Source organism: Lichenostomus cassidix, chromosome 23 (genome assembly GCF_008360975.1).
Source record: "Lichenostomus cassidix isolate B80296 chromosome 23, HeHo_3.0, whole genome shotgun sequence".
Classification (NCBI taxonomy): domain Eukaryota; kingdom Metazoa; phylum Chordata; class Aves; order Passeriformes; family Meliphagidae; genus Lichenostomus; species Lichenostomus cassidix.
Genome location: NC_139503.1, coordinates 2,505,504 through 2,521,985, shown reverse-complemented (window position 1 = coordinate 2,521,985; position 16,482 = coordinate 2,505,504). Strand labels below are relative to the sequence as shown.

At 47.4% G+C, this 16,482-nt stretch overlaps 1 protein-coding gene across 1 annotated transcript in view; it reads left to right on the top strand.

Annotated features, from left to right (window-relative positions):
- The first annotated feature begins 1,615 nt into the window (after positions 1-1,615).
- CSMD2 (CUB and Sushi multiple domains 2) overlaps positions 1,616-16,482 on the top strand; it is a 301,010-nt gene continuing 286,143 nt past the window's right edge. Inside the window, exon 1 of the mRNA XM_085081419.1 lies at positions 1,616-1,757. The gene's annotated coding sequence lies outside the window, so the exon portion shown is untranslated. The remainder of the gene's footprint in view (positions 1,758-16,482) is intronic.

Sequence of the window (16,482 nt, the reverse complement as noted above, 5' to 3'; positions counted from 1 at the left end):
GAAGCAAAGCTCACTTGTGCTCTCCATTCAGCTCTGCACTGGGAATTAATCCATGATTCACAACTTCCCATCCGTGGGCTGGGAACCAACTGGGTATGAATGAATATTTCTGCAAACGGAAGAACGTGCAAGGTCTGCTCTAGGACAGCTTTTTTTACACCAAAACCACGACTTTACAACCACCAGCTGAACCCTAAAAAGAGGTGCACAGATTTATTCCAACCTTCACCACCTTCTAGGGGGGTTTGGGTGCTGCAGGGGGAGAGCTGAGAGCCCTGGACCCACAAAGAAATGGGATTAGGGAGCAATTCCTGTTCTGATCCACAGCCAGAGATAAAGGATGATGCCAGACAAGTGTGGGTTATGATGGAATTTGGGTGAAATTCAAGCCCCACCCTTGCTGTAATTAGTGAGGTGTAAGTGGAGGGCTGCTATGGAGGAAATGATAATTTATAATAATCCATATTCTTATCTAGATGGCGTGATTTATTGTAAATAAATGAATAAGTAAGTAGAAGCTTTTCTTTTTAAGGGGAAAAAAATACAGATTTGAGATTGGGCAATAAAAAAAATTAAAAAACTGGTGGAGAACCTTCAGGGTGCCTCCATTGCCAGGGATCACCTGAGCTGTGACTAAAATCCTCCCAAAACCATCAGAATAAATCAAATTCCCTATGAAGGTCTTGTGGTGTCAGTGAGTTAGCTGTTATTTTATTTTTGGGTGTGTGAGTGACAAAGCTCTGCTCTCCACACAGATCCAAAACTTCCCCACTTATTGATACATTTTTAGCAAACAAAGACATTAATGTTTGTTAGTTCTGAGCCACACAATTCCCTCCATCAATTCCCATCCTATTGGTTATTGATTTCTTACTTTTCCTGCCAGTCTGGCCCACATCCTTTATCCTTTTATCAGCAGGGAATTCCCAATTTCCAGGCCTTGATCTCCTCTGTGTTTTTAGTTCCCCAACATCCTCAAAGAGCCCTGAATTTAAAATCCCATTAGGATCTCTTAAGGCCATGAATATAAACTCTCAAATTCAATCTCCAGCTCCCTTTGGCCCAGTTTATTGCAGCTGGTCAGGTTTGGTTTCAGGAAAATTCAGGTTTTAAAGTGATTTAACGAGCAAACGAGGAGGGCCTGTGAGGAAACTCAGTTGGGCTAGCTGAAAGCAGGCACTGCTCACAATTAATTAGAAAAATCTCATCAAAAACCAGGGAATTATAGCATTTCCAACACTGTGGCTTTGTTGAGGCTCAGGGGATGAGATGGAAAAGGAAAAGGAATGAGAAGGAAAGGAATGAGAGGGAAAAGGAAGGGGAGGAACCTTCAGGAGGAACTCCACAACATTCCAGGCTCTCCTGGAAGCTCAGCAGCTTCACCATTCAGCTCCTCTGGACTCAGTTTATTGCAGCTGCTCAGGTTTTGCTTCAGGAAAATTCAGGTTTTAAAGTGATTTAACGAGCAAACGAGGAGGGCCTGTGAGGAAACTCAGCTGGGCTGGCTAAAGGCAGGCACTGCTCATAATTAATTAGAAAAATCTCATCAAAAACCAGGGAATTATAGCATTTCCAACACTGTGGCTTTGTTGAGGCTCAGGGGATGAGGAGGAAAGGAGAAGGAGAGGGAAAAGGAGTGAGAGGAAAAGGAATAAGAGGAAAAGGAAGGGGAGGAATCTCCAGGAGGAATTCCAGAACATTCCAGGCTCTCCTGGAAGCTCAGCAGCTTCACCATTCAGCTCCTCTGGACTGCTAAGGTGAGTTTTATTCTGTTTTCACTCCATTCTGTGCTCTCAGTTCCGGGTTAGGGGATGGTTTGGGAGGAATGGATGTGTGTGGTGAGTTTTGCCATGGAAATTGGCTGGAAAAAGGCAGCTTTGAAGTCAGAGCTTGAAATTTCAGTGTGCAGGGCTGAATTTGGAGCAGCAGGAGCTCAGCAGGTCCCTCTTGCTTTATTATTATTATTTATTATTATTTATTATTATTTATTATTATTATTATTTATTATCATTTATTTATATTGTCCCTCTGCACAGCCCTGGAGAATTGGTATTTTCTTACTATTATTTATTTTCCTTATTAATTCGGTGTTGTTTTTGCCAATTTTCTTAATTTAATTTAAAAAATTTACTTAATAACTAATTTATTTCTATTAATGATATATATTATATTTATTAATTATAGATAGTATTCTATATATATTATAGATAAAATATACTATTTTAGTACATATAATATTTATGTATAATAAATATATATTATAAATATAATAGAAATATATTTATTATATATCAATATATAACTATAACAGAAATATTTATATATAATAAATATAATATTTCTCAATTATATATTATTATAATTAATTTTATTAAATTAATAACTTAATGAAATTCAAATGGGGATCGGCTTTGCAACACCTGCCTGGTGCTGAGTTTTGCTTCTAGAAATCTCTGTGCTCATGTGTTGCTTACTGAGTTCTGCTTTAGGCTGGAAAATGGGAAGAGAAGCAAAGTTCTCCCCACTTTTATTAGGAAATAAAGCAGTGCAGTTTGGCTGATGGTGCTGGTGGAGACTAGTGGGAAGGAAAAGGTGTGAGCACCTGGAAAAATCCCTGCTGAGCCTTTCAGCTCGCACAGAAACATGCAAATCTAGTGGTTTTTGGAGCCTCGTGGAGAAGCTGGCTTTGTTCAAACTGCACCTCAACATCTGCTGGGTCCCTGGGATGGCAAAAACCACATTGTGTTCTCACAATTTGCAGTGTTTTTGGAAATCCTGCTGCTGTTTTCATGCCAACAGTGCCTGTGATGTGCTGGGTACAGGTTTAGGAATAAGTATAAAAAAAATGCAAAAGCAGGGGGGTGTAATGTAGAAACTCATTCCCTTAAAATCCTGATGGCATCTTCGTGGCAAGCTGGAATGAATTTAATTCCTTTGTGAGCAGAAATTGGGTGTGGGGGAAACCCAGGGATTCCTGAGTGTGGCAGAGACAATTTAGGGAAAACCAATTTAGGGTTTCAGTGGGGAAGCTGGTTTTCAGTTTCAGAAAACCAGTGGGGTTTAAGGAGAGGGATGAGGAATCCTAAAGTGGCTCCTTATCCAGCTCTGGTCAGGAATTGTGGAGTGTTCCTTGGAGAAGCAGCTTGTCCTTGGCTGTCTTCAGGACAGGAAAGTGAAATTTTCCAAAGTTTAATTCCTTTGTGAGCAGAAATTGGGTGTGGGGGAAACCCAGGGATTCCTGAGCGTGGCAGAGACAATTTAGGGAAAACCAGTGGGGTTTAAGGAGAGGAATGAGGCACAAAGCTCATCCTAAAGTGGCTCCTGACCAGCTCTGGTGGCTCTGAGGAATTGTGGAGTGTCCCTTGGAGGAGCAGCTTGTCCTTGGCTGTCTGCAGGACAGGAAAATTAAATTTTCCATGTGCTGCTGATAAACTGTGAGCTCTCTGTGCTATCACCTCGTGTGGGTCAGGATTTGTCACGGGAGGAAAGGAGATTATTGCAGATCCTGCAACCCCACTGTGGGTTTGGGATCAGTTCTGGGTGGGCATAGAAATCTGGGAAAGGGTTTTTTTGGCTGCCCTGAGCCTGAAAATTCCCCCACTGCTGGCAGAGAATGCTGTTGGTGCTTCAGACTGAGGCATGTCTGACACAAATTGGGAATTACCTCTCCTAAATTTCTAATTGCTGAGCAAAATGTGCTTCCTGGCCTGTGGGGAGCCTTTGTTAGGTGGAGCCAATTGTTGGGAGTGAGGTGTTGGTGATTCCACAGACCTGGCAGAGCATCTGCAGCCAACCAAAGTGGTGAATTCACAAAAACATCCCTTCTTCCCGGAAAAATCCATGCCAGGAAGCTTCACTAATCCAGAGAACCCCAGAACAATCTGAAGATCCCTTCCATGGAATAATTCCAGCTAATGCAATGAGACATCTTCAACCCAGAAACTAGGAACTAAATCCGACCATGGGAATTAACTGAGAGTATCTGAGGTAACTTAATTATTTACCTAATTCTGAGCTTTGGATCTACCTTGGGGCTCTCGTTGTTTCCCCATAAGCAAAGAGCAGCTTGGAGTCTGCCTAGAATTTACTTTAGACAGAGGGGAAAGGAGGATAAATAGAGCAACAGAAGTGAAATCTTTATTTCGAGCAGGTGTGCTGGGCTCCTCTCTGCCATGCCACATTAATCCTCTGTCCTGCAGCCTGCAGCCAGCACAGCTGCCCTGCCAGAGCTGGAAACTTCAGCAGCACAAAGGGGCAGGAGAAGGAAAGGATTTCCTGCTGGAAATTCGCTGTGGGTTTGGCTTTTGAGCTGCAGGTTTCATTTTAAAAGGGATTCAGAGCAGTTCCAGGTGACTTCAAAGCAACGCTCAGGGTGGAAATGTGGGTTTTTCCCCTCCTGGAGGAGGTTGGGGAGAGGATGTTCAGGCAGCTGATCCTGGGGGATACGGCAGGATTTTTAGTCTGTGTTGGGAGTGTTTGAGGAAATTGAGTTTGGGAAAGCTCAGCCCAGCCATCACCTCTCTTTTGGGGCTTTTATTGCCTCTTCTGAGGATGTTGCCCAATGCTGAGTCCCAGTGGTGTCCAGAAAATAAAGCAGAAAATGCTGAAATCCTCCAGTGCTGCTGGGCATGAAGCAGGAGCAGTGGTGCTTGCAGGGAAAAGGGATGGAGGAGTGAGGATGATTTCTTCTCCTGGTGGAAACCAAAACTCCTGGCTAGACTCCTGTTGGAACCTCCTAACACAAATCACTTATTCTAAGATACTTTGTTAACGTATTTTTAAGGAACTTTTTTCTTGTTCCAAGCTCCATTCAAGCTAAAATTTTGCCCTGGGAGGAGGAGGGGTTTTTCACCTCTGGTTTTTCTGACAATGTTTAAGCTGGTCAGTAAAAAAATTCCCTTTATTTCCCCTGTTTCACGTTATTCCTCATGCTCCAGCCTTTGGGATGGAGTTTGTTTCCTAAAAAGCAAAGATGCAGAAGGGCTTTTGGCTGCTGTGTTGTGATGAGTAATTAGAGCAGTGAGTGACAGAGCAAAACATGAGTTTTCTTGGAAGCACAAAGGGCTGGGAAAGCATTCCTGCCTGGGCAGGGAAGAGGAGGGGGATTGGAGAAGAGGTGAGTTTTGTTTACAGGCTCCTCAGCAAAGGTGAGAGATGTGAGCAGTGAAAAGTTCACCAGTGATAGACTTGTTAAGAGTTGCCCTTGAACTGCTTACAGGCATCAGTTTAATTTAAATGTAATAAAAACCTAAAAGGGAAAATTAAGATGCGGAAAGCACTTGAAAAGCCTGTCTGAAGACATCTGCAAAATGGTTTTATTCCGAGCAAATATAAGAGAACTGTTTGGGTTTTTTATTGTCAAACAATAATTGCGCCTCCATTTATATACAACGGCTTTTACAACCCCATCTCTTTCATAGATTGCTTCCAGAACAACACAGAAGTTGATTTATTTTTAAACCCTGTCCCCACAACCCTCTTCTCCCTGGTGATGGAGCATCTCCATGGTGGCAGGGAGCTGAGGGAATTTGGGGGGAGCAGAGCAAGGACCCCACTGAGCCCCTTGGCAATGCCCTGACCCTCCTGGGGTGCCCAGCATGGCACAGGATGGGTTAAGGATGAGGAGGATTGTTCTGCTCAGGACACCTTTTATCTCACTGGGTTGTTTCTCTTTTCCTTCCCCAGTCTCTCCCCAGCTGCTTCCCAGTTCTTTTCCCAGTCCAGCTCCCAGCAGAAGTGCTGCCTGTGGTCTCAGCTCTCTTTAGATCCTTTTAGCACAGACAGATCTGTTAATTCCAACTCACTTGCTAATCCACCCTGAAAATTATCTGCTTGCAATAAATACAAAACTGGAGGTGTCCATTTTCCATCCCCTCTGAAAATCCCACTGAAATTCCAGAGAGCGGGGAATGCTTCTGTCACACAGGCACAACCCTGATCTCTGGATCTGGGAATATTTGGGAATATTTTGAATCATTTTTCAGTGTAATCAGTAGTGATTGGTGTTGAGGTGCAGGAGTTCTCTCGGCTGTGCAAATCTCGTTGGATTCAGCTGGAGAGTGAAGCCACAGGCCCAGCTGTGCACAATCTATGGGATTTTCTGAGCAGGGTGAAATGGCCACTGCTCTAACGATCTGAATTTCTCTGTTCCCTGTCTGATGGGAGCTCAGAGTGCTGCGAAATGAGGAGCTTTTGACCTGTTTGTTTGGCTGTGTCTGATGTCAGGGAAGCAAAACAATGCCAGAACCTAAACCCAGAAGCCCCAAGAATCCTCACTTGAGCTTTGTGCTTAGAAGGCAGGAACTGAATCTTTCCCTGGGTGAGGAACTCGAAACCCACAGCTAATTAATAACTGCTGTAAAATGGTGCTTTAGCCTGGAAATGCTGACAGAGAATTTAGTGCACCTTCTGGAGGGCAGGGGGGTTACAGATTAATTAATTAAGTTTTGGAAAGTCTGTAATCCTTGGACAAAGGGCTCTGTCAATGTAATATGCAACAGCTATAACTGCAAGCTCCTCTGGTTTCAGATGGGCTGGGGACATGAGGTGCCTTTCAAAGAGAATCCCTGAGGTGACCAGGAGCAGCCTGGAGGTGTCCCTGCCATGGCAAGGGGTGGGACAGAATGGGCCTTAAGGTCCTTTCCAACCCAAATCATTCCATGATCCTTCAGAAAGGAGAGCCTGGCTCATGGTGTGCTCAAGCAGAAGGCTGGAAGGTCTCTTTGTCCTGGAGTGTGTGTGGAGATTTGGGATTTTGAGACCCTTCCTGGCTGCTGGGGTGATCAGGCTCCTCCTGCTGTTGGTGTCCACAGCAGTTCTGTCACCTGCAGGAACCCCAAAATCAGCCCCCCTGTCCCCAGCAGCCCTCACTGAGTGGGCTCAGCTTCACTGCCCCAGCACTGCACAGGTGAACTCAGCTGCTCAAGCAGCACCTCAGCCCTGAGTGTCCTCTGCCAGCTTTGTCACCTGCTGTCCCAGTGCCAGGGACAGAGCTGGAGCTGCAGGAGCCCCTGTGGGGCTGGCAGTGCCCCAGGCCAGGACTCTGTGGTGCTCAGGACAGCAGGGATGGCACAGAGACTCAGAGCTGTGTCACCTTGGTTGAGCCAGGGTGAAGGATGTGGCTGCTGTGACCTGCCTGAGGAGCTCCTTTGTCCCCTGGTTGGTGACTTTGCTCACCAGGACGAGTCTGGCAGTGCTGGTGGAACCACACAGGGCTTGGGATCCATCTGGAGAGGAGCTCTGCTGTCCCCCCATGGGTGGGAACATCTGTGCTGCTGTCCCACGGACTGTCCCTGTCCCCTGGGGGGGTTCAGTTGTCACCCCAGCGTGTTGGCCTGGCTGTCCCTGTCCCCTGGGGAGGTGGTCAGCCCTGTCCCTGCACCCCAGCATGGTGGTCTGGCTGTCCCAGGGGCTGTCCCTGTCCCCTGGGGAGGTGACCAGCCATGTCCCTTCACCCCAGCATGGTGGCCTGGCTGTCCTATCTCTGAGCACCACATGCTTCACTCCAGATCCTCCCAGCCCACAGAGGGATCCCAGGACTGGAGCATCCCGTGACCCTTGGCAGCTGGCAGGGACTTGCAGAGCCACAGGGCCACCACCACTCCGGGTGGCTGTTTTCCTGAGATGCCAGCGCTCTGAGGTTGGCTTGGAGAGCAGAGGGAAGGGCAGAGCTCCTCAGAGAGCCTCGCTGGCCCAGGCAGCAGCAGATGGACCTCGCATGCTTGGCTTGGCCCTGCCTGCTCCTGGAGTAATTGCTCGTCTGGCTGGGAGCCATTCCTGGTCAGATGTGGGAAAGGAGCTGCTGGTGACACTTCCCAGGTTTCAGTCTTTTCTCCCTCCCCAATCTCTGAGCTATCCTTATTAAATTTAATATTAAAGCAAAACATTAAAGGCATTATCACAGAGCTTTCATCTGACACACATAAGCCTCCTCCTAATTTGTTAGGTCATTAGCAAGGCAGAGTAAATCGAAGGGAGGCTCCAGGGGTGGCGAGTCAGCGTTTTGGGAATGTGGGGAGGGGGTTTGGGGGAGCATGTGCTGGGCTGGGCAGCCTTGGCTTGTCCAAACCTGGCACTGAACATCACCCAGAGCAGTGCTAGATGTGGCTGTTGGACCTGTGGGTGCTCTGGGGCTTTGTGGTGCCAAGGGTGGGATTCCCTTCCCCTTCCCCTTCCCCTTCCCCTTCCCCTTCCCCTTCCCCTTCCCTTCCCCTTCCCTTCCCTTCCCTTCCCTTCCCTTCCCTTCCCTTCCCTTCCCTTCCCTTCCCTTCCCTTCCCTTCCCTTCCCTTCCCTTCCCTTCCCTTCCCTTCCTTCCCTTCCCTTCCCTTCCCTTCCCTTCCCTTCCCTTCCCTTCCCTTCCCTTCCCTTCCCTTCCCTTCCCTTCCCTTCCCTTCCCTTCCCTTCCCTTCCCTTCCCTTCCCCAGGTATATCAGAATTTGAGTTGTGGTTTTTTTAGCCTCTCTGCAATACTGTGTCTGTCTTGTCTGCCTGTCTGTCTGTAAGAGGCTTTATCTTATTTTGCTCAATAAAAGCAGGAATTGTGGAATTCCAGGGACTGGAGCTGCCAGAAAGCTGGGAGGAGAGAGCAAGGGGCTTTCTCCTGCTGCTTTGGTGCTCACTGGGTCACAAACTCTCAAAAAAACCCTTGGTTTGCATTAATTCCAAGTATTTCTGTTTGTACTTCTGATACAGGGAGGGGGCTTGGGGAGTGGAGGAACTCAGACCTTGCCACAGCTCCCTCAATTCTTATAAAAATTGCATGTTCTGGGCAGTTCAGTGGGCACCACGACTGAATGATTCAGATGGTTTCATTTCTGGAAGTTTGAAATAGACATGAAAGTTTATATATATATATATATACATATATTTTTTTTTTTTTTTTTAAACACAAATGTAAAAAATATGTAAGGATCTTCAAGGCCCCTTTCAACCTGAACCATTTCTGGAAGTTTTAAATAGACACATGAAGGTTTGTTTATATATATATATATATATATATAAATTATTTATTTTATTTATTTTTTTTAACCACAAATATAAAAATATGTAATGATCTTCAAGGCCCCTTTCAACCTGAACCATTCTCTAACATTTAACTCTTGGACAAACCACTCTGAGGATTGTCTGGGAAGGTGCTGATGCTGCTAAAGCCTGGCACTGCTGGATTGGCTTCCTCCCATCTCACCTAACGTGGATAACTAGACCAGAAATAACCAGAGGTGCTGTGTGGTGGAAGGGAACATCAGCATTCCTGCAGTCAGAACAGTTCGGAGGAATTGCAAACAAATCACTTTGGGCTTCATTTAGAAAATCAGGTGCAGGTTGGGCTGGCCTGGGGGATGTTTTGACAGACTTAATTCTGGAGTAGAAGCTCGGTTGTTGCAGCAATCTGGGTTCAGTGGAGCTTGAAACAGGCTGAGGACCAGCAGGTTGGATCCTGCCAGGTTTGGGAGAGGCTAAAAGATGTAATTCTGCAGTTTGGTAGGTTTGTCTTTGCAGATCAGAATCCAGAAGAGCTGAACCATTGAGGTTTTGTGTTGACTGATGCTTTAGGATTTTAGCTTCTATATTTTCCATATATGTGTAATTCTTTAGTGTATAACTCTGGACTCCATACAGGTTCTGTTCTCTCATTTTTGGGCAAAACAATTCCTCTCTAAGCTCCAAACTCAAGGACACCTCACTGTCTCAGAGCCCCAGGATATGTAAACAGCAGTGAATTGGGGGAGCAAATTTGGAGTAATTGACTTCATTAGCTGAAGCTGTAATTGGAGGATTAAACCTCGATATGCAAATGGACAGAACTTATAAAGTATGAAAAACTCGTGACCTGCTGTCCATTTTGGGTGTAGCCCTGGGTGGGCTGTGAGTGCCCTGAATGCACCTGAAGGCCTTCAATAAATATAAACTGCTTTTTATTCTCTAATTTTGTCTAGTCTGTGTTTTAGGTTAGCCTGTTCAAGCATCACACCAGAGTTATTCTTTAGCCTTACAGTGCAGGGAGAATGTTGGAACGGAGCTATGATGCTCCCAGGGCAGCAGTGAATCTAAAATAAGCTGTTTTATAAAGAAACACTGAACTATTTCTGGGCTGAATCTTTGTTTCATTCTCTGTTGGGAAACCTTGGCCACTCAATCCACTCTGCCACTCCAGGGAAGGATCTCCAGGACCTTCCCAGGCAAGGAGAAATTCTTTTGATGAACATTTTTTCAAAAGGCACAAACCTGGGCAGTAGTTTTGCATTTGCTTGATGAATCTTCTCCCCAGCACACGCTCAATGCCTGGATGAATGAGTTATTTAAGTGTATTTGAAGGTTATGACAGACACCTGTAAACAGACAGATATTGATAAAAATGTCATTTGGAAGCAGATCTGTGCCTTTCTTGCAATCCAATTACTCCTGATGGCGAGGAGCCCAGAGCTCCCAGCAGAGTGCTTTAACCCAGAGTGTGATGGACAGGAGGGAGCAGAGCAGGGCTTGATTTCCCTCTGGCTGGGATGGAAGTCCAGGAGTTCATGGAGTTGTAATAATTCACTCCAGAGCCCAAGGGGACTGATGTGCCCATGACTCCAGATGTGTCCATGGGCTTCCTGTGGGCTTTGTGCCAGCTGGAGGTGCTGAGGGATCCAGCCTGACCTGCTCCTGGAGTTGTCTGGCTCCAAAAAAGTTCTCCTTGGAAGCTTCCTTGGGATTTGCTACCCCGTAGGTGATAGAGGAAGGAGTTTCTGTGGGAGAAGCTGTGGTTGCCCCAACCCTGGAAGTGTCCAGGCTGGAACCATCTGGGATGGTGGAAGATGTCCCTGCCCATGGCAGGAGGATGAAATGAGATGAGTTTTACCTTCCAACCCAACCCATTCCATGATTTTCTGCTTCTTTACTCGTGGAAAGAACAGTGAGACCGTGGCTCTGTGGTGGGAACAAACCCAGCCAGATGTCCCTGCCCATGAAATGGGGATGAAATTAGATGAGTTTTACCTTCCAACCCAACCCATTCCATGATTTTCTGCTTCTTTACTCGTGGAAAGAACAGTGAGACCATGGCTCTGTGGTGGGAACAAACCCAGCCAGATGTGCTCATGAAAAATGAATTCCTTTTGCCTGCACGCTCTCCAGGAGCTCCTCAGAGCTTGGAAATGGGAATGTTTTCAAGGGAAGTGAATTGTTCCTGATGGCTCTGGTGTTGTTCACACTGGAATCACTAACAGGGCTTTTAATGGGAAACAAACACCACGAGTCCATCGAGTTCTTGACCTCTTGGTTTCCTGAGAGGAACTTCTCCCTCTTGTTATCTTCCTCCAGGCTGGAGAGTAATGGAATGTGGATGGAAGTGGCTCTGTTGTCCAATTCCCTCGCAGGGCTGGAGCCCAGAGCTGCCTGCAGTGCAATGATGATTTGGTGTGAGCATTCGGGGGAGTGAAAACAAAAAGCCAAGGTTAATGGAAGTTGCATTTCATCTGGATTGCTCTTATTTCCTATTTGATAAGCTCGTGCTCCATGCAGGTGCTTGGCTTATATCTTCGTGCTGTCAATAAAGCCAACGTGTTTGAGCAGACAGGATTAATGCAGATTTTAAGGGCTATATTTAGAAGTAATTTAGCTATCATCAGTCAGAAGGGTGGGGAGAGATGTGATGGTTATTCATACTGATTGAATATTCTATTGATAGAGATACTTATTAACCCTACCCGTGTCTTTCCTGCGTGTTTTCAGGTCTTGAACAAGAAAAAAAATTGAATTTTTTTTCAATTTGAGAGAGAGAGGGAGGATTCAAGGTGTTGGAATGGGCTTGGAGGGAAGCAGCAGGCTGGTTGCTGGGATCTTAATGGGAGCACTGGAGTTGGGTGGTGGCACTGGGACAGGCAGGAATGCTGGAGCAGGGAGGGACTGCCTGATGGCTTTTATGGCATAGCTGTTCAGGGTGTTTAGAATTTGGGGGGTTTGTGTCTGAACTTTTGTTCCTGATTGAGCAGTGAACGGACCAGCTCAGAGCAAACTTTGGCCTTTTTATTTTCTTTTTTCCCTTTTCTTTTTCCTTTCTTTTTCCTTTTTTTTTTTTTTTCTCCCCAGGCATGTGAGGGGGAGGGAAGAGTCTTTAGGGAGTGATTCCTGCCTTGGGAGCAAAATCCAAATGCTGCTGCTGTGAGTGCTGGTAGTGAGGCAGGAGGAGCATCAGCACTGCTGTGACAGCAGGACAGGGCAGCGATTGTCCCCTGGGCTGGCACTGCTGGGACACCTCCAGGGCTGGGTCCAGTTGTGGTCACTCATGGCCAGAGGGACACTGAGGGGCTGGAGTGAGGCCAGGGAAGGGAATGGAGCTGGGAAAGGGCTGGAAAACTCCTGGTGGAGCTGGGAAAGGAGTTTTCCAGCCTGGAGAGAAGGGGATCAGGGGGACCTTGTGGCTCTGACAGGAGGGGACAGCCAGGGGGGTTGGGTTCTGTTCTTAGGGAACAGTGACAGGAGGAGAGGGAACAGCCTCAGGCTGGGCAGGGGAGGCTCAGGGTGGATTTTGGGGAAAATTCCTTCCTGGAAAAGGTGGTCAGGCCTTGGAACTGCCCAGGGAGGTTTGGATTCCCCACCCTGCAGGTGACCAAGGAATGCCTGGCTGTGGCACTGAGTGACAAGGTGGGGATGAGTCCCAGGTGTCACTCTGTGACCTTGGAGAGCTTCTCCACCCTCCCTGATCCTGAAAATCCAAGCTCTGGGCACTCGCTGCAATTCCATCGCCATTCCCAAAGCCGCTGCTCGCCGCTGCTCGCGGCGTTTCCTGAGCAGAGATTTCATTTCAGATAGTGCAGCCGCTGCTCTGCGCTTCCAGGAGCATTTATGAAATGGAATTACCAGAAATAATCGCGGTGATTAACATACAGAGTCATGCAAAAGAAGGGGGAGATTAATTACAAAGCTGTAATTCATCTGCGAATGTGAACGGCGAGGGAAGCTGGAGGAGTCCAGCGGCAGCCAGGTGTCCTCAGAACGGGAATCCATGGAATTTGGGCTGTGCTGAGCTTCCTGGGGACAAGGAAGGAAACTGAGGCACTGAGATGGAAAATCACTGGGGTTTGTTATCCAGCAAATCGGATGGAATGGGTTCTGCAAGCCCTGACTCTGCTCCTCGCCGTGACCAGGGGACAGAAATCCCTTTTCATTACACGGAATGTTTTCTGCATCAGAATTCGTGAGAGTTGCCCAGGAAATCCGTAGCGCTGCTGAGAAATGGCTCTGGCTCCAGTCTGTTGAGCAGCTCGGGGTGGTTTGATGAAGGGAGGAGGGTCTGGAGGTGATGGGAGGATGCACAAAGCTGTCCCTGCCAGGGCAGGGGTTTGGGGTTTATTACCTCCTCTGTAGGGGAGGGTTGATTCCTACAACTAATTGCCTTTTTTTTTCCTGAAGATGCAAGCAGTTGATAATGGCAGTAATTAACACGGTGGAAACAAGGTCAAACCCAAGAACATTACCCACTAAAAGTCACTTTCCCGAAAGTCATGGCAAATTCATTGCCTTGGAGTAGCTTTAAAAAAAAGAGGGAAAAAAAAAAAAAAAAAAAGGAGGCAACTGATGATGAGCTGTTTGAATTATGTAAATGCTCAGGTATCCATGGGGTTTGACCTTTTTGCAGATGTAATTTAGCATTCAAGACACTGTCATCTTGCTGCCAAAGTCAAATTAGATGCTTGCTGCTGCAATTGATAGCTGATAGCAGATCTCCTTCCAGAACAGGCAGTACAGAAAAGGCAGGGATGTGTTTGCTGCAGGGCTGGGGAGCTGCATTCTGAAATATGAACTGCTGCGAGAGTTCTGGATGCAGTTCAGGTGAGCAGTGTGCTTTTCTAAACACAGGCAGCTCCTTCCTGAGCTGCTGCCACCCCTTTGGAATCATCCACACCCCTGGAAGGTGGCTCAGGAGCTCTCCAGGATTGTCTTGGGTTGCTTTTCCCAGTGGAAAAAGGGCCAGATGTGCTCCTGGACATAGGAATGAGGGACATTGGTATGAGATTTTGGTGTTCAGAACTGCTGTGTTTTCTACACAAGGGTGAAAGGAGTCCTGAGCCAAGGGAGGCTTTTTGGGGATGATTTCACCAATGCCCATGGTTCCCACAGGCTGTGATCCCATGGACTCTGATCCCCCCAGCTCTGATCCCATGGGCTCTGATCCCCCCAGTTCTGCCCTGGGAGGCATTTTGCTGGGATTGGAATAAAATTACCTTTAAGCCCTTCCCACCCCACACCAGTCTGTGATTTCTCTTTTTGCCAATACAGCAAAACCTCCCTGAAGCTGTGGCTGCACAGTTAACACTCCCTGGCCAGAACAGAGTTATCCCAGGACTTGTGATCCTTTCCTGACTCCTGAGCAGCAGCTGGGAGTGTTTAGGGTTCAGATCTAACCTGTCCTTTGGGCACAGCAAATCCAGGCAGGAGAAGCTGTTTGCCTGGCTGGAATGAGGGGCTGGAATGAAAGGGGGCAGGGAGAGGGTATTGGGAAGAAATTCTTCCCTGTGAGGGTGGTGTGGGGCTGGAATTAATTTCCCAGAGAAGCTGTGGATCCCTGGCAGTGTCCAAAGCCAGGCTGGAGCAGCCTGGGATAGCAGAAGGTGTCCCTGCCATGGCAGGGGTGGAATGAGATTATCCTGAAATTCCCTCCCACCCCAAACCGTTCTGGGATTGGAGATGCACTCACTGCTGTGTGTCACAGGGACATGAGGGACAGGCAAGGTGCAGCTCTTTAGGGCAGTTCTGGAATCTGTGCCAGGCAGCAAATCCCTGGGAAAGAGCAGGAATGGAGCTGAAGCTCTGTGTGTCCCTGGCTGGGCTGGCAGGTCTCTGCTGCTCCTCTTTTCCCCAGCATTACCCCACTAACTCCCCTGAAGCTGCTCTGTGTTCCCAGAGGAGCAAACCAGAGCTGATCTGGCTCCACATCCCTCCAACTGCTCCCTGGCTGTGCCAAGAGGTAACTCTGGATCTGTTGCAGGTTGTAGCTGTTCAAATGCTTCCCACCTTGTGCCTTCTGCTCAGAGCAGACAATTTACCTGGTAGGATTTATTCCACCAAATCCTTTCCCCTCTCTGGGGTGCTCTGGCCCAAATTTTGGGGTTTGGGATGCTGTGGCCCCAGTTTTGGGGTTTGGGGTGCTGTGGCCCCAGTTTTGGGGTTTGGGATGCTGTGGCCCCAGTTTTGGAGTTTGGGATGCTCTGGCCCCAGTTTTGGGGTTTGGGATGCTCTGGCCCTAGTTTTGGGGTTTGGGATGCTCTGGCCCCAGTTTTGGGGTTTGGGATGCTCTGGCCCCAGTTTTGGAGTTTGGGATGCTCTGGCCCCAGTTTTGGGGTTTGGGATGCTCTGGCCCCAGTTTCCCCCAGCTGTGTGGCTGTGCTGGGGGTGATCCCATCCCTGGCTGCAGCTGTGCTGTTTCATGCTTCACTTCCAGTGCAGGGTTTGCATTTCATGCTCTGTTATTTTCCCCTCCCCGTTGCATGGCCATTTGTAAACTGAAGGTGAAGTGCACGATGTGTTCCTGCCAGGCATGGAGAGCAGGGGTAGTGAGGATAATCTGGGAATCTTTGCCCTCCTGGATGCAGTGAGGATGGTTTTGTGGGGCTTTACCACTCAAGTCCTGGCATTTTTTGGAGTTCTGTCCCTGTCCCTTGGTTCTGGATCCCAAATGGATATTTTAGTTTGCTTTATGGATATTTTTAGTTTATTTAATTGATATTTTAGTTTATTTTATGGACATTTTTAGTTTATTTAATGGATATTTTGGTTTATTTAATGGATATTTTAGTGTATTTCGGTTCCTTTCCCCAGGGAGAGGATTCTGCCCATCTGCTGCAGGGATCAGGGGAGAGAAATGAGCATCTTGGCAGTGCTGGAGTTGGAGGTGTTTTTCGTGGCTAATGCCAGCCCTGCTGGTGGCCCTGCAGGTGTTTTAGGGGAATAAATGGAATCCTGGAATGGTTTGAGTGGGAATGACCTTAAAGCTCATCCATTTCCAGGGTGCTTCCATTATCCCAGGTTGCTCCAAGCCCTGTCCAGCCTGTCCTTGGACACTTCCAGGGATGGAGCAGCCACAGCTTCTCTGGAAAATCCATCCCAGCCCCTCCCCACCCACCCAGGGAACAATTCCTTCCCAATATCCAATCTTAACCTACTCTCAGTTGGAAAAATCTGCCTGATTTTGTGAGTAAATGTTGGCATTTTTCTCTCAGCAGCAGCTGCTGAGGCCCCACGCACCTTTCCAGCTGACTCTAAGTAGGATCCTGCAATAAGCATCAATATTTAACTAATAAAAAAGGGACTTTCATGTTAGGGAAGCGTTTTAAACCAGCCAGGTTTTAATGTGTAAACTGTTTTCACTTTTCTCACATTCTGGGCAGTGTTTCCCATTCATTATGGATTTAAAGGCTCATGTTCCAGCCTTTATTCTCCCCACTTCCTCAGAGATGTATTACAAAGTGAGCTGGATCTCAAACACTTCCCAAAGTTCAACT